The sequence below is a fragment of the Cimex lectularius genome, unplaced genomic scaffold (genome assembly GCF_000648675.2).
Source record: "Cimex lectularius strain Harlan isolate CLEC.00 unplaced genomic scaffold, Clec_2.1 scaffold345, whole genome shotgun sequence".
In the NCBI taxonomy this organism is placed as follows: domain Eukaryota; kingdom Metazoa; phylum Arthropoda; class Insecta; order Hemiptera; family Cimicidae; genus Cimex; species Cimex lectularius.
Window position 1 is genome coordinate 46,707 of NW_019392908.1, and position 23,501 is coordinate 70,207.

At 32.8% G+C, this 23,501-nt stretch overlaps 1 long non-coding RNA gene across 1 annotated transcript in view; it reads right to left on the reverse strand.

Moving 5' to 3' along the window:
• Positions 1-14,099: 14,099 nt before the first annotated feature.
• The window catches only part of LOC112127807, an 84,351-nt gene continuing 74,949 nt past the window's right edge, over positions 14,100-23,501 (reverse strand). The window contains exon 3 of the long non-coding RNA XR_002910734.1: positions 14,100-14,153. This is a non-coding gene — a long non-coding RNA (uncharacterized LOC112127807). The remainder of the gene's footprint in view (positions 14,154-23,501) is intronic.

Sequence of the window (23,501 nt, forward strand, 5' to 3'; positions counted from 1 at the left end):
CTAGTTGGTATAACTATAAGTAGAACCTCAAATATGAGTAAGCTGTCCTAGCGTCAAACATCAACAGGCATGGAGACAGACCTTTCTACAAAATAATAATGCCAACTGAGGAAACACATAAGCGGACTCGAAAATCTTGGTCGATTGAAATTTAAATGGAATAAAAGAACCTCCAAGTCTCACATCTTGATGGAAAGTTCCAAAGAACCAGAATGCAACAAGATACGAATGTAAAAGTACTTTTGAAATTCATGTCGAGAGACGTGGTTATAGAACTCCGTCAAACTGATGATGAGCTAAAAGCTCGAAATCCGGATCATTGCACAACAACTTACTGTGAGTAGGAACTATCTTTTTAAAAAAAGAATTAAACACCGCACTCACTCTACCATCCATCATTTCTAAACAGTTTCTTTATCGTGCCAATGTTTCTATCTTTATTGAGATCATCTTCAGGGCCTTGGATGTATAAATATTGTTTAAATTATACAAATACTTGTAGGATGTGAAAAATGAATTTATTCAATGACAGAAATTTTAGACTCAATTAAAATATTTCTACTCACTCAAAGTGTTAGATTTCTGTGTAGATGTGCCATTATTGTGTGTCGTGTTGAGAGTGCCAGTGAGATTTTGCTGTTTGATGTTTATATATGTTGGATTTTGACGGCCTACAATTTACACATGAAATCGAAAACAACAAAACAATACCATTTTTAGGTAAACTCGTAATAAAACAACAGATTGGTATCAAAAACCAAGAAACACACATCGCTATCTCAACTTTAAATCACACCATCCTCTTCATACAATAATAAACCTGGCCAAAAATGCATCTTTTCACCACAAGAACATAAAGATATACAAACATATCCTACATAAAAATCACTATCCTAAACACATAATCAACAACTACAACTGAAAACTAACACCAGCCAATATCACTAATAACACTACATCAATTCTATCAAACACAGACAAAACAATATCCATTCCATTCATTTACGGCCAATCACACATATTAAAAACATTTATTTCTTCTGATAACTTTAAAATAGCTTTCAAAAACTATAAAACAATTCACACACTTTTTGCCCAAATTAAAGATGCCCCACCAGTATCAAATAAGTTGTAATTTACAAAATTAAAACTGTGATCAACGGAATTACATCCCAATATCTGGATAAGAGAGTAAAGCAACATATCTCTGACTGCATAAAACCCAAACATAATCCTACAGTATTGGCTACCCACCATTTTGAACACTAACACAATTTCGACTTCAACAATCAATAAGTTATTCCGAAATCGTGAGATGCGGTCTGGTGTGATGTAGGTTTCAGAAAAACATTTTCTTTATCGTGCCAACATTTCGATCTTTATTGAGATCATTTTCAGTGCCTGGGATTTACAAACATTGTTTACATTTAACAAATACATGTAGGATGTGGAAAAAGTGAATTTATACAATGCAAAATCTATTTTCTATTATAATCAATCAAAGTATCAATCAATTAATATAATCAACCAATTAATAAGTGTTACACACAGAACAAAACAAGCATAAACGTAACTTATTAGAAATGGTTTCATCAACAGAGATAAACACAGCACCAGTTACAGAACGGACACATGTAAACTCAGTCGCTAGTATCATTAATCAAATTCAGTATCAATAACATACATATATCATATTTAAAATACATACATATATAAAATATTTGTTAAACAATCATCACATTCCACACATCAAACATTTCTACATAGTCTAATTTTTCAACAATTTGGCTTTCCTTTCTCTAATTATCCCCGCCTATATAACCCTGAAAGGATAATCAGGCCGAACCATTACCAATTTTTTCCCATTGTCGGCTCCTTTCGCCTCAAAAAAGTCGACTCTTCGTATAAAAATGTCTTTCTATTCCTACTTCCTTCCCCACCCTTTCAAAATCCAAAGTATTTAGACATAAAACATCAATATCACTCTGGCACTCTCTTCACGACACACAATAATGACACATTTACACTTTTTCTATTTATTTAGAAATCGTGAGATGCGGTCTGGTGTGATGTAGGTTTCAGAAAAACATTTTCTCTATCGTGCCAACGTTTCGATCTTTATTGAGATCATCTTCAGGGCCTGGGATATACAAACATTGTTTACATTTAACGAATGTAGGATGTGGAAAAGTGAATTTATACAATGCAAAATATATTTTATATATTCAATCAAAGTATTTCTTCTCACTCAAAGTGTTTCTCTTCTGTGTAATTGTGCCATTCTTGCGTGTCGTGTTGAGAGTGCCAGTGAGATGTTGCTATTTTGTGTTTATATACGTTGGATTTTGAAGGGGTGGGGAAGGATGTCGGTATAGAAAAGACATTTTAGTATAAGGCGTCGGCTTCTGTGAGGTGAAAGGAGTCGACGAAGGGAAAAATGTGTTGGTAATGGTTCGGCCAGATTATCCTTTCAGGATTATATAGAAAGGGATAAATAAGAAAAGGAAAGCTGAATTGTCGGGAAATTAGACTATGTGAAAAATATTTGATGTGTGGAATGTAATATGATGATGTAGGTATGTTATCTGTATTGAATGTGATTAATGACATTGGCGTAGCTGCGACTGAGTTTACATCTGTTCTGTAATTGATGATGTGTTTATCTCTGTTGATATAAACTATTTCTAAGAAATTACGTTTATATTTGTTTTGTTCTGTATGTAATATTTTTGGATTTTTGAAGTCGAAATTGTGTTGGTGTTCAAAATGGTGGGTAGCGAGTGCTGTAGGATTTTGCTTGGGTTTTTTGCAATCATAGATACGTTGCTTTACTCTCTTGTCCAGATATTGGGATGTAAAACCGATGTAAGTTGCCGGCCAGTTTAAACAGTTGATCTTGTAGATTACGTCAGATTTATTTGTTATTGATGTGGGATCTTTAATTTTGGAAAAAAGTGTTTGAATTGTTTTATAATTTTTGAAAGCTATTTTGAAGTTATCGGACAATACGGCCTTATACAAAAATGTCTTTTCTATACCGACATCCTTCCCCACCCCTTCAAAATCCAACGTATATAAACACAAAATAGCAAAATCTCACTGGCACTCTCGACACGACACGCAAGAATGGCACAACTACACAGAAGACAAACACTTTGAGTGAGTAGAAATGCTTTGATTGAATATATAAAATATATTTTGCATTGTATAAATTCACTTTTCCACATCCAAAATGTAATTGTAATATGTAAACAATGTTTGTAAATCCCAGGCCCTGAAGATGATCTCAATAAAGATCGAAACGTTGGCACGATAGAGAAAATGTTTTTCTGAAACCTACATCACACCAGACAGCATCTCACGATTTCTAAATAAATATCGATTAACGGTCACTAATCACCACACACTTTTTATATTATTTTTACAGGAAGTTCTTAAACTTTTACCGGTTTTACTTAACTCCTTTCGTGCCTGGCCAAATTGGAAATGTCCCTCTGTTTACTTAAGGAAATAGGCCTAGTTGCACAGTTAAATTATCGATGTGGGTGAAAGGTGCTGACACGATTGTGCGTTTTTTTTCACGAGATCGTAGGAAGCCTGCAATTATTTAATCAGGCCATTTCCCATGGGAACTAAAACTAATAACTAAACAAATACTATAAAAAACAAACTAAAATCGATAACTAATTAATGTTTCCAAGGATAACTGTCGTTGTTGGTTTAATATAATAAAATACTAATATTAAATTTTATTTAATAAGACAACCATTAAATAAAGTTATCGTAGACCATTCATATAAGCTGTAAGTTTCGTTATCATTTGTGATAAGTACAAAATATAATGTCTACAATAATCTGTTACACCTTTAACTGAACCTTGATTTGGCGTAGTACGCATCTTTACTATAATTTACACGTGCATATTCCTACATGCGATCCAGCAATACGCAGGCGGTTGCTGCACCTTAATGGAAATAGTGGGTTGTATCTTAAATCCGTATCGTTTTTGGTGGTCAATTCAATTAAAATTTCGACAAGACTTGATGTTTATCTTGACCACTAACCCGATAAATGAGAGCATCGTATTAGCAGGTTGATAAACTACATCACTGAATATTTAAAAATAAACATCAACATGATGTAACTTATAGCGTTAAAACAGTATCTTTTAACAACCACTCTAAATTAACAAATAAACCTACTAGTGATTTTTTTTTTGGTCTGTGAAATTAATTTGTCTCTTAGAGATCAATAAAATCCATCAATCACGACAGGAAACGCTTCAAGAGAGATTCGGGCATTCTTGTGGAAAATAAAAATATAGAAAGAAAAACAGGCTGCAGGGGGAAAATCATTATAGGTTTATAACGAAAGAACATTGAAACCCGTTGGTCGAACTTCCCCGGCGGAATCACAGAGCTAGTTCCTCTACAAACTTTCTAGTTACCTTTCCACCGTTGGAAAGTAGGAAAGGGTGGAGGAATCTCGTTAACTCTTCATTACCTTTAGTTAAAAACTAATTAGTTCATTGCTTTAAAATTTGTAATTTGGCAAAAGCATTCCGTTTCACCAGTGATGTCGTTTAACTTGATTATTTCGTCATAAAACATGGGCGAGGTTTAGTATTGTACGTTGTTCCGGCGTTTTGTTTATAATGTTTAGACCACTTTACGTCACATCGTCCGAAAATAACGCAGTACTGACGTCTAAGCGGCCCTAACTTGAAAATCCTTTGGGAATACGTGTTTGAAACAATACCTGTAATATAATTGCGAATTCAATCCAAATTTCTATATTGAGAATTTGGTGTGGAATTATTGTTTTTTGTTCCAAACATAAAAACTTATTATCTAAATTTAAGAATTGTATGTATTAGTTTGATTGAGTGAACATGTGGCCTGGTTTGACCCTAGGTAACACGGTTAAAACATTGTAGAAAATGTTTAATGGACGGGTGAATAAAAGCAAAAGAAGATAAAAAATATCAGAATATATTTGTTAAGATTAAGAAATGAAAAAACACCCCATTACTCAAAAAATTAAATTTCAAACAAATGAACGTAAACTCTGCTAATAAATTAATACGCATTACAAATAAAAATATCTCCTCCTCAAAAAAGGGAAACTTATTGAATATCTTACAGTGAACAAGAAAAATACTTAGTAAGCAAATTTTCTCCAACCTCAATTTTCTTTCTTGTTTTTTTAAGGGGAAGGCCTAGTGGTCAAGACTTCCGATACGTATTTGCAACCTTCAGGTTCTGGGTTCGAATCCCGCTTTAGCGCATGGTCTTTTCATTCAGAATAGTAAAAAATTGATTGTAATTTGATTTGTCTCTGGTATGACGTATTTTATGACTTTACTTTTAGTTTTCTAGTTGTCTAGTTAAACTAGACATTTAGTTTTATTGTTATACTTTTGTTTTTATGTTATGTTATGTTTGTTCTTATTTTTGTCCGTCGGCTTTTTTTAAACATTAAGTCTGGATTTTGTCGTCGTGGAGTTGTAAACGACGGTTTCGTTTTCCTTTCATGTTAATGATGTGTGGTTGTTATCGATTTATTTTTTTCTTGGAGTAATGATAACGATAGTTTTTAGACCTTTTAAAACCTTTTTTCCATTGTTTTAACTAACGGTTATTGTTCTTCGCGTCACAGTTTTCATTATCTTCTTGGGTCCTTTTCTCACTTCAGAAACAACTTCATACATTGTTTTCAAACGAAGGTGTCTTACCGTTCATGCTCCAGGGTGATGTGTGGGTCCGGCTCTAAGATCAAAAGTTTAGACAAAACTATTAATTTCTGATATTCAATCATAGCCATCCGAACTATCAAAGTGTTATACCGATTTATTTTTTTCAAACGTATTGAAAAATTACATTCTTACTCTTACCCTCACGAAAAACATACATATATTTGATCATCTTGTCAACAAACGATTCATAATATTTTTCAAATTTATCTTCTTTCCCCTGGGACGTCGAAATTTTGTTTACAAAATTTCGACCATATATTCGGAATCAATCGGCCGGTGGGCTTTACCGACACGATCTTTTATCAGCCGTTCGCTCATCAATCATCTTCCCTTTACTTTCATCACTGCATCATCTATTCTAATAGTCGTTTCATCCGTTTGTATAACAACTGCCTTTTTCCGATTCATCATCTCAAATTTCTATCCTCTTATTCTTTATTTACAATAATTATTTATATATAATTGTTGCATTAGATATTTTGATCGTATATGTTTTAAATTAAGAAAGTATGAAAATTAGTCAATAATTACTTAAGATTCTAGTTACTTCTCTCTATCTGTTTAAAAAGTTTCTTTTCTTTTTAATCGTGAAGACATTTTTTCAATGTCTACTTTTGATATTGAGTATTTTTAGTATGTTATAGTTGTCTTTGGTGGTGGTTCCAAGACAGTCGTTTTTTCATGACAAGTCCAAGATAACGCACAAGTTCAGATGAAGGCAATGGGATTCCATGTATGTTCACTGTGTGATAGATGCTTTTACGCTAGGTAAAATTTATCTGTACGCTTTTTCGAGTTGATGATGGGTTTTGGTCTGAGCGTTGGTAAACTCATGTTGAACCGGCAGGGCCGCCCTCTTCAGTGAAGTTCCTCCAGACACCTGGCAATGTCGAAACTATTTTGGAGTCAAAAATACCCTCGAGAGGGGACAGACCCATTAATTGACCCTATACCGGTTCAACATGTGTATGCTTTTTGTTAGGATTAGTTTCATTCTCGATTTAAATAACGCTTACAATTCATTCAAGGTGTTGTTGTAAATTTTGAGTATTTATGGAAGGGTCCAAATAAAGTGTAAGAATCCTGAATATAAATATTTGTTGATATCAACTATCAATATCAATATCAACTAGAATAAATATTTTTGTTAATATTGAAAAAAGAAAGGGGCCAAGAATGCTTTCCTGAGGGACATCTTCCCTATTGCGTTCAAAAGTCAGATAGATTAAAGATAAGATATAATAAAAAGCGAAATGTTTTTACTTATGATTATTCGGAAATCGTGAGATACGTTCTGGTCGGATGTAGGTTTCAGAAAAACATTTTCCTTATCGTGCCAACGTTTCGATCTTTGAGATCATCTTCACGGCCTGAGATTTACAAACATAGTTTAAATTTAACAAATACACGTAGGATGTGGAAAAAGGTTAATTTATACAGTGCAAAAAAATATTTTATATATATATATATACATATTGTATATATATTTTTTTTTTGATATTCAATCAAAGCATTTTTACTCACGTAAGTATTTCTACGCAGAAAACAAACACTTTGAGTGAGTAGAAATACTTTGATTGGATGTAAAAAATATTTTTTCGCATTGTATAAATTCATTTTTTTCCACATCCTACATGTATTTGTTAAATTTAAACAATGTTAGTAAATCCCAGGCCCTGATGATGACTTACGATAAAGAAAATGTTTTTCTGAAACCTACATTACACCAGACCGCGTGTCAAGATTTCCGAATAATCATCGGTCACTAATCACAACACGTTTTTAATTATTTTTTGTTTAAATCTAGTGTAAAGAAAATTATGAATATTATGTAAGTTATACGTATATATTTATTTCATTTCTATGAACGTTATGTAAAGTTGATATATTTTTTATTGTTTTTAAATGGTTTACTTTCTGTAGTTCATTGTATGTATTGGTTTTTTGCTTCTTTAGGCTTTCCTTTTTCATTAATCCTTATTTTTTCCTTTTTTTTCTTTATTCCCTTTTAAGAAAATTAGAACATTTGTCATTTCATTATCTCCTATTTTTCTTTCAGCAATTTTTTTAATCGTTAAATTTTAAAACGTTTGATTTTGTTGTTTATGGTTTATTTAATTATTTATTATATTATAATCATTTACGTGAATTATTGCGTTAATCTGATATATACAGTTTTGACTGATTTCCTTGTGGTACGGACACCCCTTTCGTAATTGCCTGCTGAATATTCATAAAAAATGGCGATTTATACTCGCTACCCAAAAAAAAAAATAAAAATAAAAATAAAAATAAAACATCATTTATGGAATCCCTTTTTGTGAAAATCTAACATTTAATCAGATTATTATAAAGCGGGCATATTTCTTCAGCTGATAAAGTTCTAGCTAGGTTTTGAGATAAAATCACCATTACTGGGCGACGATGACACTTAAGAAAACCTCTTCAGGAGGAAAAAAATCATGAAAAGCCGACCAATATAATCACCGGAACAAGTTGTTCGTGTAAACCTACACCTCGTTTCGATCGTTCCTCTTGGGAACGTTTGTGAATTGATTGACTTTTCTTGTCATCAATCATTCCGACATAATGTTAACGACCTCGGCATAATGAACGACCACACGAGTCATACAGTTTGTAATAAATGTCATGCGGAGCTGTGTGATGGAATCCCTTCACATTCTCAGATGTCACCTGGAAATTTATCCGGTATTTGGTGCACTTTGAAAACGATAAACTTTTAAATTAAGGTGGACAATAAACAGTATAGAAAATGACTAATGGTTTATTTAAAAAATGGATATAAATTGAGTAAATACACACTGTTCTTCTGGAAAAGAACATTGTTATTATAATGACTTCTGAAAGAAGTAGATATTTACTATCAGATTATTGCGACAAAAATATTCAAGTCAATGGAGGAAGAAACCCAATAAAATGGAAATATTCCGTCCGCTTCTTTTTTCATTGATACGTGATTTTTACTACATTTTAAGGGTTATCATTATTTTTTCTTGTATCTGGAGACTTAAGCTTTAGAGAAGATTGTAAAGAAAAGTATTTTAAGAGTAAAATATATTAGAATGTAACGTTTTCTTCTCAGCAAAAATAAATAAATTATAAAAAATTGGGAGTGCTCGTAACCCACATCAACGCTTGTTTGTAGTTCCTACCCAATCATCATTCATTCACCCCGGAATACTTTTTCTGCCCCAGAATAGATTCACTCTCACAAATATGTACAAAATATAAAAAGACTTAAATTTAAGTTAAACTTTTAAACGTAACCGATGTTATATTTTGCTTTCGTAAGGTCAAAATAAAAATAATAAAAAAGAAACTCATAACGGTTGTCATTTTCTTTCTGTTGGTGTAATCAAATTTAAAATAGAATTGTTAATTGATAAGATAAAAGGGCTTGATGGGAAAAGTTGTGAAAGTGTGGAATAACACGAAAAGTCAAATGTTTAGTAGTTTATTTAGTTTGATTAGTAGAATAACGTCCTGAAGTATTGACCCTGTCTAGTGACGGGACAACCTGTATAAATTATTAATTGCTTTTACAATAAAATGTAAAAAGTAACTGTTTTTCATAATTTTCTAACTATAAAATAATTACGTTGAAAGGACATTAGAATTTTTGGTTGAAAATCTGTCTGTACTTGTTTCGGAGATTGATTCCCTTTGAAACACGGTCTTGTAAAGAATCCTGAATATCCGATAATGGGGATTTCTTTCTCCTGGAGGGTTCTCATATCGTTTTCCCATTTAGGGGAAAATTATCAGCTATATATGGGAAAACATAAATGCCATTGATATCTGACATATCTGTAAATGGGGGGGAATGATTTATATAAAAAAATGTACAAATAATACGGTCGGATTTTTTTTTCATCTGTTGCTTTCAATCTTTGTTTTTTGATTGATATAGTCAAATGATTTGATGAACTTTATTCCGAAGGGAATTTTTAAAGTGAGCCTCTTTTTTTAAAATTTATTTGTAGAATGAATTTATGTTTTCAAGTTGGAGAAGTGAAATAGGTATTGGTTTTTACAGCTTGGCCGTCTTACAAGTGCCTCCGTTTTGGCCCAATTTAGCAGGAAGGTATGAGTCGCCTGCGTAAAATATCCTAATGGTTGAGTCTGTTCCGTGGGAGCAAAAGAAGGTGCCGGTTCCAAAGGGCGGCGTTAACTAAATTTATTAGACCCAACAGGTCCGAGCGACCCTGGAAAGAGCTAACGAAGCATGGAAGTGCGTCCCTGTCCTATCGTAATCCTCTCTTTCAGAACGTCTTGTCAAATATTCCAACAAGTAATGAAATAAACTAGAAAATAAATAAAATTCACGTAAATTTATGATAAAAAAAACCCAAAAGCAACATTTAGAAAATTTCAACTTGAGGGAAAGGATCCACGAGCTATATAACGTTTTGATTGTCAAAATAATATTTATTCTTTCTAGAAAGATAAATCGTAGAAATACTGAATATTTATTAAGACCTTGAAATAATAATTCGGATGTAAAGTTGACCAAATTAAAGTTGAACCTTATTCGAATTGCCGGCATAAAAAAGCCTCGCCATTATAGCAAACAAGAAAGGTCAAACTTTTGAACTGTATACTTGGGTTTTTTGGCTCATCATATGCCCAGGCTTATTTAATACTTCGTCAAAAAGAGAAATTATAGAGTACCCATCTGATACATAACGAGAGAATAGGCGGACCTGAAGTGATTAACAACTCTTTCAGAAACCAACAATATTGACGTTGAAATTCTGTTTATCTTTCGGTTAATTTTGCTCGAAGGTGGAGGGAAAATTTCCGATGCTATCGAGGTAAATAACATTCAGCTTTCAATCTATCCTTATTTGGTTACATATCCAGAGAGTTCATATCATGAAGTTAGTGTCCCAATTTCATCCTCTTCCTCTTCGAAAAGGCCAAATTATAAAAGCTCTTGGAATCTCTCCATAACGGTCCGCCCACGGATTTGCATTTCCCGCTCGATCTCCAAGTGGATTAAATCACGACGTACTCTCTTATGTACGGTTCTTAATAAATAAATACGATTAGCAAAGTCCGAATACTTTTAAGAAACAACGTAAATACACGTGACAAAATGGATAATTGAAATTGTCATTTTGAATGATTTCAACGGGACAAAAGGTAAAATTTCACATAAACGCAGTTCAGTCGTATCGATCAAAAGGGCTTAACAGTTTCCCGAGCGTGAAGCTACCGGCAGACTTTGTGTTTAGTAAATGGTCGTAATAGAGCCCTCAGGGCCAATTTACCCCTTACAACCCTCATCCTGACATTTTACAACGGCTAAGTAGAGATGGTTGGTGGACGTATCATTCGAGTTTTGTACTGGTTTTATTAATTCTTCGCCATAAAATAAAAAGCACCTTATATTATAAAGGTTCAGACTTCAGCCGAATTAGAGAAAAATTGCATTTTCGTCAATAATGATCAAACGTAATAATGATACTTAAAAAATATTGATGTAACTGTAAATTCTCTAATATTATTTATTTGTTTTAATATGAGTTATTTATTTTTTTAAAAACATCTCTGCATCATATGAGAAATAATTTAAATCTTTTATAATCTTCCTAAGTTTTCACTTCGCATTTCATGAGTTGAGTTGACGGCGATTGCTTTCAATTGCTTATTGATTTTTTAAAATTAATATTCCATTCTTTGGATAAGTAGCCAACTTTTTATCGTAATTTTTTTTTTTTTTGGCATCAGCTATTTAGCCACAGCCAGTTTTTAATGATTTTTAAATGTAATAATTAAATTTTCATTTAAATTTCGTATTATTTTATTTATTATTATTATTTTATTTTATTTATTTTATTTATTTTATTTTATTTTATTTTTTTTTACTAGATTTGTTTTTGCGACTCGTTTAGAAATTTGCCAATGGTTTTAAAGACGTCCGCATCTTTGGATTCCAATATCTTTCTATACTCTATGGATGATCCCATTATTGGTTGTAACCTATTAAACATAGCCTGACGCTCTGTCTGCAATGAAGGACAATTCATAATGATGTGTTCCATCGTTTCAATTTCATGACACCTACATTTGTTGTTGTCACTTAGATTTATTTTATTCAAATATGCCTTGCATAAGCCATGATTGGATTTTATTCTACACATTATTTTGCATGATCTTTTATCAAACATTCTTTTGTCACAGCATGATTTGGTAGATACGATTGGATTTAAATTTTTATATACAAGGCCTTTTTCCACTTTGTCATACTCTTCTTGCCACAATGTTATGCTGCGTTTTTTGATGACTTCGTTTAAGTCTGTATATGGTATGTAATTTTTTTAAATTTTTCCGGTAACTTTCCGTGTCATGTCAACTGAGATTATTTTTTTAAAGATACTTTTTGAACAGGCCTTTTAAAAGAAAACAAATGGACAAGAATTCAATATGGATAATATATCTTTTTGGTTTTCTTTCCGTTCGGAAAAACGCAATCTAAAACAAAAGCTAAACAATTTCTGGAGGGTTTACTGATTGCAGGTTGGACTATAAAGTAAAAATGTAACGAGCAATTTTAACAGAAAAAATTGGAATTGAATTCAACTTGGATAATCTATGATTTTCCTCTTCTTTCAGTGTGGAAAACACTGAATTTTTAATTATTCCAACACCCGCCTGTTTCATAGCAACTGAGCAAAAATTACCTAGTATTTACATTCATTATACCACGTCCCTACATGAGGAATTTTAACACTAAATAAAAAAGCGGACAAGAGTCACCTTGATAACCTACGTTTTTCGTCTTTCTTCTCGGAAAAACATACGCACAACGTAGGTAAAAATCAAATAATTTCTAGGAGGGTTTAATGGTTACAGGCTGGAATATGGAGTAACAATAAAAATTAATAATCGAATTAAACTAGTACAGAAGCGTATTCTTGCGTTTTCTAAAAAAATCGCGGTATAACGTTTTTTCATATTTATATTGACTTTTCTCAAAACCTATTAGCCGTAATTGAACAAGGTTTTTATTACGTTGCAAGTGTGAAACGAGGATCTTTATATCGTTTTAACTTTATAGAACAAATATGGCCTGAGAAAATATTAAAGAAAAGCACTAGTAGGTAAAAAAAAGAACAACTTTGTAATCCCCATGTTTTGTAACTTAATATTAGTTGTGACTTCAAACGTTGCCAAAGTATTATTTCTAAATTTAGGGTAAATATATTATTCTATGCGACTATAGGGTAGTTCTTCCGATATCTTACTGTTAGTTTAAAATAATTCTTAAAAAAAGACCTTTTGCAGTATTTGTTACGGTAGGGATAAAAAAGTACTAAATGCAAGGGGCCTTGGATATGCTAAACCTTCAAAACCCAACATCAATACTTTCTTAGTCTACCTTTCACGCCGTATTCCCCGCGTAGTACACAGTTTCCTTTGTACCGTGCTACTATTTTACAATTCCAAGTCCAATTTGCATAAATTGTTTTGAAAAAAAAAATCAAAAATATTGTAAGTACTTTTATTTTAATTTATTTTTAAACAGCACGCCGCTGAATTTGGTTTATGAAAAGATGATATTCATCTTAAAACAATGGATCCGGAAGTTTTCAGTTTCTGCGCGCTTCAAGTTAGCCCAATGTCGGTTCAGTTTATATTGTTACACAGGTACGTCAGAATCTATTGTGTATTGTATACGTATTGCTTTCAACACCGTGAAAATGAAAATGAACGCCTATTTCACAACAGTTGAAATAATCTGTTATTTGTTCTTTTTCGGTAAATTGAATATTGATTTAATATCTGATGACAAAGTTATTATTTATCATACGATCTTAAAAATTTAAAATAATTTACATGAACAATAATTCATAATAACAACAAATAGTTCTGATATTTCTTAAAAAAGTTAATAAAATAATTAAATAAAACTAAAACAAATCTTTTTTAATTATAAATTCTGTTGGCCTTTACATTAATTGGAATAAAACGCCTGGTTAAGCACAAATCTTATATATTCAAATCATGAATGGCATGTCGTACTTGTCAAATGGCAACATACGTCAAATATGATTGTTACGCTGCTTTGTAAAATCAACAACTTATTATTTATTCAAATAAAGAGACGTATCGCGTGACAATAAGTGAAAAAATAGCCTGACTGATCTAATATATGGGTCATGATCAACGTAACGGATTTGTTTGTAAATATTAAAGCAATGGCGTATGAATAGGCAAAAAATAGACACATTAGATAGAGATAAATTGATGGCTATATTATAAATAAATTATTTTTATTAATTGTTTTCTGTACGATAAAGATATATGTTTTTACCTACTTGCATTTGTATTTATTTGGATGGTAACAGGTGAATTAACGCAGTTATGTCACCTGTAAAACAGTTGGGTTTTAATGCAATTTAACTTATACTTGATAATCGCTAAGTGCCCTAAATTTGTGTGGAAAACTGTGGTATCGGTGCATTATGTGGTATGTAACAAAGATATAATTCAATAAAAAAATTACTAAAACAACTACATTGCATTTGCTGAAATGTGAGATCAAAATTTAAAATTATACATCTGAAAATTATGTTTTTTATTTATCCAGTTTAAAATAGTTCAGAATAGTTTTAAGTCCGGTAAAAGAGTAACATAAAAGTTCTTCGAAAGCTCTAAAAATAGTTTTTCTTTCAAATTCGCCTTGATTTTTAACATACAAGTATAACGTAGAAAGCTGATATTAATTATATCCGATGAAAAAAAAATTAATGAGTTATTACAAAAGATTTAACGTAATATACTTATAGAACATTAGATTTGATGAAATTTTTTCAAACAAATTGCTCTATTTAATGTTAATGTTTCGTAAAAACACTGAAATAATTTTTTTATAAACCGTTGGTCAACCATGAGTTATATTTGAAGAAAAATTCTTTTTAATTACAATTTTCGAATTTTTTCAGAAAAATATTGCTTTGAGAAAACTTCACATACCCAGAGAGAACATTACAGGGATTAGGACCGTGTAGACTCCAAGTAAAGGTAAAAATTTTGCCTACGTAAATAAATTGCCGGAGATAAATAAAATCAAACATTTGGGGTGTTTTTGATAATCTCATCGTTATACTTATCACGTGTAGTGACAGACAATCCAAACCTTCATGAAATACCCTGAAATATGTGACATGCCTTTTCACGGTTGTAATAACGTTGGATTTGGGTAGAATCCAAAGTTATGTTTTTTATGTGGAAAGTAGACCTCAGAGAATAACCTCCTTCAAAAAGTCTATTTTTTTGTTTATGTGAAAATTCGTATCTAAAGGCTTTAAAGGATATTTTAGGGAATCTGAATTATTGAAAGAAATTTTCCCACTTTACCGACAGCGCCTTTGGTTTTTGTAACTTTTTATTTATCTGTCTGTTCTAATATCATGTTACATCTTATTTTTTCTTGCCCTACCTATAAAAAGGAATTGCCTGACATATAATAATACTGAAATGAAAGAGGAAAACCATTGACATTTTTTTCCTGACGTCGTTTCGTCCAAAATGTGTTCCCAGAGGGATAATTTAAAAATATTTTTTGTTGTAATAAAACGTTAAACAAAACATAAAAATAACCTTTTTTCTGTTCATTGTAGTATTTTATAAAAGCTCTGCAATTGTATAGATTTGTGTGGGGATTTAAAACGACGTTTCTTGTGATTTGTTAAATAAAAATTTGAAATTTATGATAAAATCTTTATAGTTGATAGTTTCGAGGTGAGTTCAAAGAAATATTCATCGAAAGTCTTGTAGATTTGAAAGGTATAAAAAATAATTGTAACTAACAAGTGAAATTAATTAAAAAATATATTTGAATTATATATTCTTTTTATCTAAGGCTTTTGGTTTTTTATGGATAAAATATTTGTTTGAATTTAAAAACGTTATATTACAAGAATTTCTTGGTGTAAATAATAAAATACCACTCAGCTAGGTTATCAAGTTAAGCATGCATTTCAAAGATGTACATTTCACCAAGGAAATTCCACGTTGTTGGCTGTAATAATGCTCGAGAGCCCATTACAACTTTATATTAAGACATACTTGGTATTCTACTCGTAGAAGTACCTTTAAACAAGGTCTAAATTTTCCTACATCTATTGAGTTATTTTGTAAACATTTGTTTGGATTAGTGAGATTCCAGAGAGGTTTTGGAGCCGGTCCAAAAGGCGTTGATTACACGTCGAACCGGACAGTGTAAATAAATAGGGCCAATTAAACATTTAATCTGCATTCCGGGGGGGGGTTTGGAATCTCGTTCCAGGTAAAGCTTTTTTTTTTAGAAACAATAAAAATCGTATTGTTTTACCCACTTTGCGTTTGATTTTTTTGTAATTCAACATTTCCCTCGGGACTTTTTCTTTTTCGTCGCAGTATAAATCAGACATGGCTGTTTGGTTTAGAATGAAAAGCGCCTTTTAGCTCAGACAGGATAATCTTTTTATACGCCCCCATAAATATTCCGTTAGCACTAAACTAATATTTAAAAGCATCTGAGGCCATTATGAATTAATAAATTTGAGTTGATCGATGAAAGGTTTTTCTAATTCCTGGTTTATAAATGTTGAAAAACGTTTTTTTATCCCCAACCCTAAAAAAATGCAATGTTTAAAAAATATATATTTTTACAATACGACACAACCTGTTTTCTGTATGGCAATAGGGTTGATTGTCATATATCATAGAATGTCGAAAACCAGATGTCGATGACATCGCCTTCATACCTCGTTAGTTAAATTGCATTGATCATGCCCAATTCTACGTTTCTAGGATAGATATTCTACTCTTGATTTTTTTTAAAGAATAAGGACACAGTTTTGACAATTTTCAGTGTTCGTTTGATTTGCAATAAAGTTTTAAAATAATTTATTATGTGTCTTGTTTAAATAATTATAATAAGTGGGCTGTAAGTTATTGCAAAAAATTAGCTTTTATTATAAATTGCATCTACAATCCACATTTAACATTTGTTATTTTTCTAACTACGACATCAAAAATTTCATTTTTTCATGTAGCAAATCAAGTTGATTTGTTGAATGAACTTTTATTTAACCAAAAAATTTACATTTTACTTCTTTTTAATGATACGTTAAGAAAAGTTTTGTTTGTTTAATTGAGAAAATATAGAACCTTGATACAATACGTTAACGATAGCCATCTGCGATAGATTATTTTGGATAAGACGCGAGTGTAGATGAATTACGCCGGAAACGCACTTACCCGATCCAGCACTATGCGACGCTACTCGATGCTACCCGACGCAAATCCAAAGTCCAATTTTCCATAAGATTGTATTACCCCCGTGCACATCTGCCTGATGCTATGCAACGCTACCCTACTCAACGCTCTGCGATCCCCACTGTCCAAATTTTCGTCGGGTAGCATCGAGTACAGTCGAAGACAAAAGAACCGGACACTCATATTTCTTATTCAAACTACGTGTATTATTTTCGTTATATTAATTATATATTATTTTTTTGTAAACCAAATTAACCGAGATCAAAAATTCTTTAGTTTTTATTTAATAAAAAATTAATTTTAATGGTTTGGTACAAAATTGATCAAAACATCGGAATACCATTTTTTGATGTAATGAATTCAATTAACAATTTATTACTCGGTTTTGCTCATAAAATTTAACTAACAATTTATTTCATGGTTTTGCTCATAAAATTTACACCATTTTCGTCGAGAAGCGTCAGAACAGGACGCTCATATTTTTTGCAGTTTATTTCAAACTAAGCCTATGTAATTTTGTCGTTATGGTAATTACAACATTCCTATTTTAATGTAAACCAAATTAACCTAGATAAAAAATTCAGGAGTTTTTATAAGAATTATTTAATTATGATGGTTAGGCAAAAAATTTATGGAAACACCGGAATAACTTTATTTAAAACAATTAAATTTAACTAACAATTTATTACATGGTTGTGCTCATAAAATTACACCATTGTCGTCGAATAGCGTCAGAACAGGACACTCATATTTTTGTAGTTTATTTCAAACCAAGTAAATGAAATTTTGTAAAATTACAACATTCATGTTTTATGATCAAAAATTCATGTTTTTACAAAAATTATTTAATTATGACAGTTAGGAAGAAAATTTATCAAAACACCGGAATAACTTTATTTAAAACAATTAAGTCTAACAAACAATTTATTACATGGATGCACAAAAGAGGCGTTGCGATTGCGGTACTGATTTGTGATACACGCTGTGTGACTGTGGCGTGCGCTTGACGTCCCATGGATGTGCACACACTTCCAAAACGTGACAAGGTGCCGGGTAGCGTCGCATAGCGTTGCATCGGGTGTGTTCCCCGCTTTAGTCGGAGTTTAATATACTGCGCCTTTTAAGAGCTTTTCTATCTCTCGTTCTGTGCCTATGACACACCGGTGAGTCCTATTTTATCGAGGAACTTGATTAATAGGCCCGGTTTCAGTGGTTGAATTTCTTCTACGGTCACATTGTCCGCCCCAAAGCCCTTCCTCATGCGGTCAAGTGTAGCACCACAATTTGTTAATAGGTGTGTTGGTGTCTCCTCTGCTTCTTTGCAGAATCTCCAAGTGCCGTGTTGGGTTATACCAATCTTCTTTAAAAATCCATTTCGATTGCACCGTTAGAATTCCCATTTTTTTCTTGCTCCCTTTGATACATTCTATTACTTCTTTCCTTCCGAAATTTGTTAGGAGATTCTTGAATTGTGTGTGCCCAACGAGTGTCCCATTGTTCACTCATTTTCTTTTTATCCTTCTGTCTGAGGTACTCATTGATAGTGTGGATTCCTATGTCAGAGAATGGTTCGGGTCCCATCAGCGGTGCAGCAGCTCCTTTCCTTGCAAGGGTGTCCGCTTTCTCGTTGCCTTCCTCCCCTATGTCCTGGGACCTAGCAGAGGCTGACTTTGTTCTGCGTACCTAATTTGTATAATTTGGTTTTGCAGTTTAACACCATCTTTGAACTAATGATTTTTGAGCTTAGTGTTTTGATGGCTGCTTGGCTATCTGACACGAGACACACCCAGATAATTGATTCTTATACTACAAGCTTGATACCAATCTTGCTTTGATGTTTTGGCTATTAATTGATCTAATGAAGAGGGGACAATAGTTTGATTTTACATGGTTTTAATTTGAAGTTAATATTATGTATTTATTTACCGTTATAATAAAAATTAAAACAACCTGTTTTTTTTTTCAATGAAATAGCATTGAATTTTAAAATATACTAAATGATATAAGTCACCTATTGTAAAATAATTTTAGATGTAGTTTTGAAAATATTTTTGTATGTAATAACGTGACAAATAGAAAAATAGAGAAAGACTGAGAAATATATTGATAGTCTGCCTCATCATCTGTTTTCACTTCACTGCCCTAACGTAAGTATTTATTTTTAAGTAAGTCGGTTTATGCCGCGCCGGGCTGGTTTTGATGTCTTTTCCGCCTTCGTTGAATGTGCGTAAACTTGCTGAGATGGCGCATCGAATGTTCGGTTGTCCACGGAAGGGCCCTTTGACGCCTCTGGCGGCTCTTAGACAAATGCAAATCTCCCCGTGCCTTTTGGTTTATTCATGGGACGTCCTCCTCAACTTATATAAGAGGATTACTTGACAAGACCTTGAGACCGCTCCGACTCGTCTTCTTACATTAGCGGCTTAAGGAGCGGTTTTCCAGCCAAATGGGACGTCAATTTTTATATTGCGATATGTTTCACATGTGACAATATACGCTCTTAACTATGATCAACATTTTCAGTTAAGAAGACAAGATAGAAAAGATCTAAGTTTAGGTCACGAGCGATAATCGTCGATAAATGAATAACCAAATTAAACAGGTTTGGTGCGATTACCAGAATCACACTTTTTTTTGGTACAACGACCCAAAAAATTAGAGGCTACGGAAAGTGGGAGCTAAGCTGGTGATATATCCTGAACCGTTTTTGGTGGAGTCGTACCATTAAGTAGCATCTTAACGTAGTTAGACTGAAAATAATAAGTATCGCTTGGTGGACTCAAACAATCGAACAATTCACCTCTCTATGATGTTTCGAAAGTAAAAAACTACAAAATGCACAAAAGAGAGTTAAGTAAACGATAAGTGTATTAAGGGAGTGTAGTAATAGGTGTGGTGGTGAGGAAATGAGTGAGGTAGACAAGCATATAAATACCTAGCTAGATATATGTAGATAGATTGATGTACGGCTCTTCCAAAATGATAAATTTTTTTTCAATCGATCATCAATTCAAAAATTCAAGAAAGAGAGAGAGAGAGAGAGAGAGAGAAAGAGAAAGAGAAAGAAAGAGAGAGAGAGAGAGAGAGAGAGAGACAGAGACAGAGACAGAGACAGAGAGAGAGACAAAGAGAGAGAAAGAACAAGAGGAGAGTGAAAGAGTGAGAAAGAGAGGTGAGGGAAGGGGAGGGAGGTAGGGAGAGAGAGAGAGAGAGAGAGAACGTGAGGAGAGTGAAAGAGTGAGAAAGAGAGGTGAGGGAAGGGGGAGGGAGAGAGAGAGAATTTAGAAGAATCTAGGATTAGAAGAATTTAGAAAGTTCAGGAAGAATGGAGAGAAAATGAAAGTGAGAGATAAGCAGCTGAGTAAATAGATACATAATTAGACGGAGAGAGCAAACAGTGGAAAAGAGAGATAGTTAGACGGATAGATAAATAAATAGATGGATAGATTAATAAAGTTCCTATTCTTTCCCTATCTTCTCTCACTCTCATATGCCTCCTTATCTCTAAACATATATTATTAATTATTTATATTAATTGTTTCTTTTATTGTCTGATAGATTTTGAGCGCCATTTATTATAAATGATTTCACCTGAAATTTATGCCATATTTCATCGATTAAACCGGCTTAAATTTATCTCAATTTAAATTAATTATTAATCTTTTTTTGCTTTTTCTGACCTAACCATTGAACAATATAGGAAAACCCGGCTTTTCAAGGAAGCGATGCTCAGTGTTACGACCATTTGTGTATGTCTGACACTCTGGCTTTTCTCGTTTTGCTAGAACCTACTCAATTATTCTCAGTGAGCTACTTGAAAATTAAAGGGTATCGCAGGCCTAATTCCATGGACCACTTTGAGAGAGAGCAAAGGAAGATTGATGGAAAGATATAAACAAGGGTTTTCTATAGAAAAAAAACTCATTTATTCACTTAATTCAGACTTATTGAGTATGTCGAGAATCATAAGAAATTCGTGCAGATATTTGCGAAATTCTAGATGTTTTCGTATATGTACGTTTTGTTTTGTAATGATGTTTCATTGATTTCATTGCTTTTGAAAACTCTTAATGAAATATTTAGATCGTTATTTGACGGAATGCGTAAATTGTCATGTTTTTTATATATGTCACCATATGTACTTTTTTAGTCAAAAAGTAGTCCTACCTTTTAATTGACATATAGTACAAAACTTCAAACTGAAGTAAGGGCTTGACAGATTTTCTGTCTATTCCAAGTTATGCAGATGATAATAGAAATAACAAGCTGCTTTTGACAATGATAGCGATAACCTCTGACTTTGTGTGTCACGCAAGTTTGCTATCATACATGGTTCACTTGAAACATTTTTTTTCGTCAAACAGAACGAAATTATAAAGTATTATTTATTATAAATAGATTCACTTGCAATTAACGTCAAACTTACCCGATTATAAAGGTAATTAGATTAATTGATGTCAATTTAAATTAATTATTAACCGGTTTTGTTATGACCTTGGAAAATTTCAAGTTTTTTTTAAAGCTCGATTAACTCATAGAGATAAGACATTATTCTAAAAAATACAGAAAGAGAATGTTCTCAAATATTTTATCTCTTTGGAGTATTTGATTTTTTAAGAGTTTAAAGTTGAACAATTAAAGTTAATAATAAGCAATAAATGAAATAAAATATCCATCACGTAATCACTAAATAGATTTTATTGTTAATACAAAATTCTCTCCTATATTTGTTTAATATTTATGAAACTTTCACGATGCCTGGCGTCTACGGGATCGTTTAGATATAACAAGAGATTAAAAAATAACATAGCATACATACATATTCATAATTTCTAGTCATAATTTCAAAAAACATCAGATATCGTTAATGTATTGTTCCTGCCGGTTTTTATCTGAGAGGAGGTAAGCCTTTGTAAGCACATTTCCAACCTACATTGCATATAATCCAGAACATTATTAAGAATTATGTCGCAGGTGGAAAATCGGCTCTGGTTTTTTTTCGAGGAACATAAAGTTTGGGATAAACCTTTCTATAATTGCCTAATTCTTAGTCGGATTCCGCTAAAATAGTGTTCAATTTTAGGCTTTTCTCCAGCGTTTTTCAGCTTCCATGGTAGCGCAGAAAACTATCATCAACTTTACCAAAGAGAAATCTCCAACAGGAATAAAACTGAAATGGAGAGATAGCAATAAACTATGGAAAGACCATCCGATACTCATGGCTCCAAGAGACGACATGAACAGGGTGGTTGAATTTAACCAAAACTTCCGAATAAACCTGGGTACCAAAAAAGAATGGGAAAGAGAGGGAAACAACTCTTTTAAAAATGGCACCATCCTTTGGTACACAGATTGATCTAGAACACAAGAAGGTACAGGGGCAGGAGTATTCGAACCTGGATCCAAATACTCAGGACTCATGGGAAAATACACCAGTATCTTCCAAGATGAGATTTATGCAATCGAAAGATGTACCCAACTCAACCTAAGTAAAGGGTACAAAAACAAGAATGTAGCTATCATGTCAGATAGCCAAGCAGCTATCAAAGCACTAAGTTCAAATATCATTAGTTCTAGGATGGTACTGAACTGCAAAACCAAACTAAATATGTTAGGTATGCAGAACAAAGTCAGCCTCTGCTGGGTCCCAGGACATAGGGGAGGAAGGCAACGAGAAAGCGGACACCCTTGCAAGGAAAGGGGCTGCTACCGCTGATAGGACCTGAACCCTTCTGTGGCATAGGAATCCACACTATTAACAAATATCTTAGACAGAAGGACAAAAAGAAAATGAGGGAACTTTGGAATTCACTCACTGGACATAGACAATCCAAGAATCTTTTAACCAATTTTGGTAGGAAAGAAATTACAGAATGTGTCAAAGGAAGCAGGAACAGATTGCGAATCCTAATAGGATTTCTAGCAGGACACTGCAAATTAAATGGACACTTAAAGAAAATTGGAACAATCCAAGATGGTACAAGCAGATTCTGCAAGGAGGCAGAAGAGACACCAACACATTTACTAACAAACTACGGAGCTACACTAGCCCGCAGGAGGAAATGTTTTGGGATGTATAATGTGACCATAGAAGAGCTTCAACCACTGAAACCGGGCCTATTAATCAAGTTTCTTGATGAAATAGGACTCACCGATGTGCTTTAGGCAGAGCACGGTGGATACAATAGCTCTTAAAGGGCGCAGTATACTGTACCCTGAAATTACATCTACATCTACTGCTTTGGGTTATTTGCATTCTCCGGAGGAGAGATCATTTGAGCTCCAAAAACACAGGAAGTTTGCCAGATACGGGGTATAAGTTTGGATACATGAGCCTTTTGGGAGCAAGTTGTAGGATGGATATTGTTGATACGCCCTTCATCCAAGTGTAATCTTTGCTAGTGGCTTACCACGCGGAGAATAAGTGGTTCAGTGAGCGTAATAATGGGGTTGG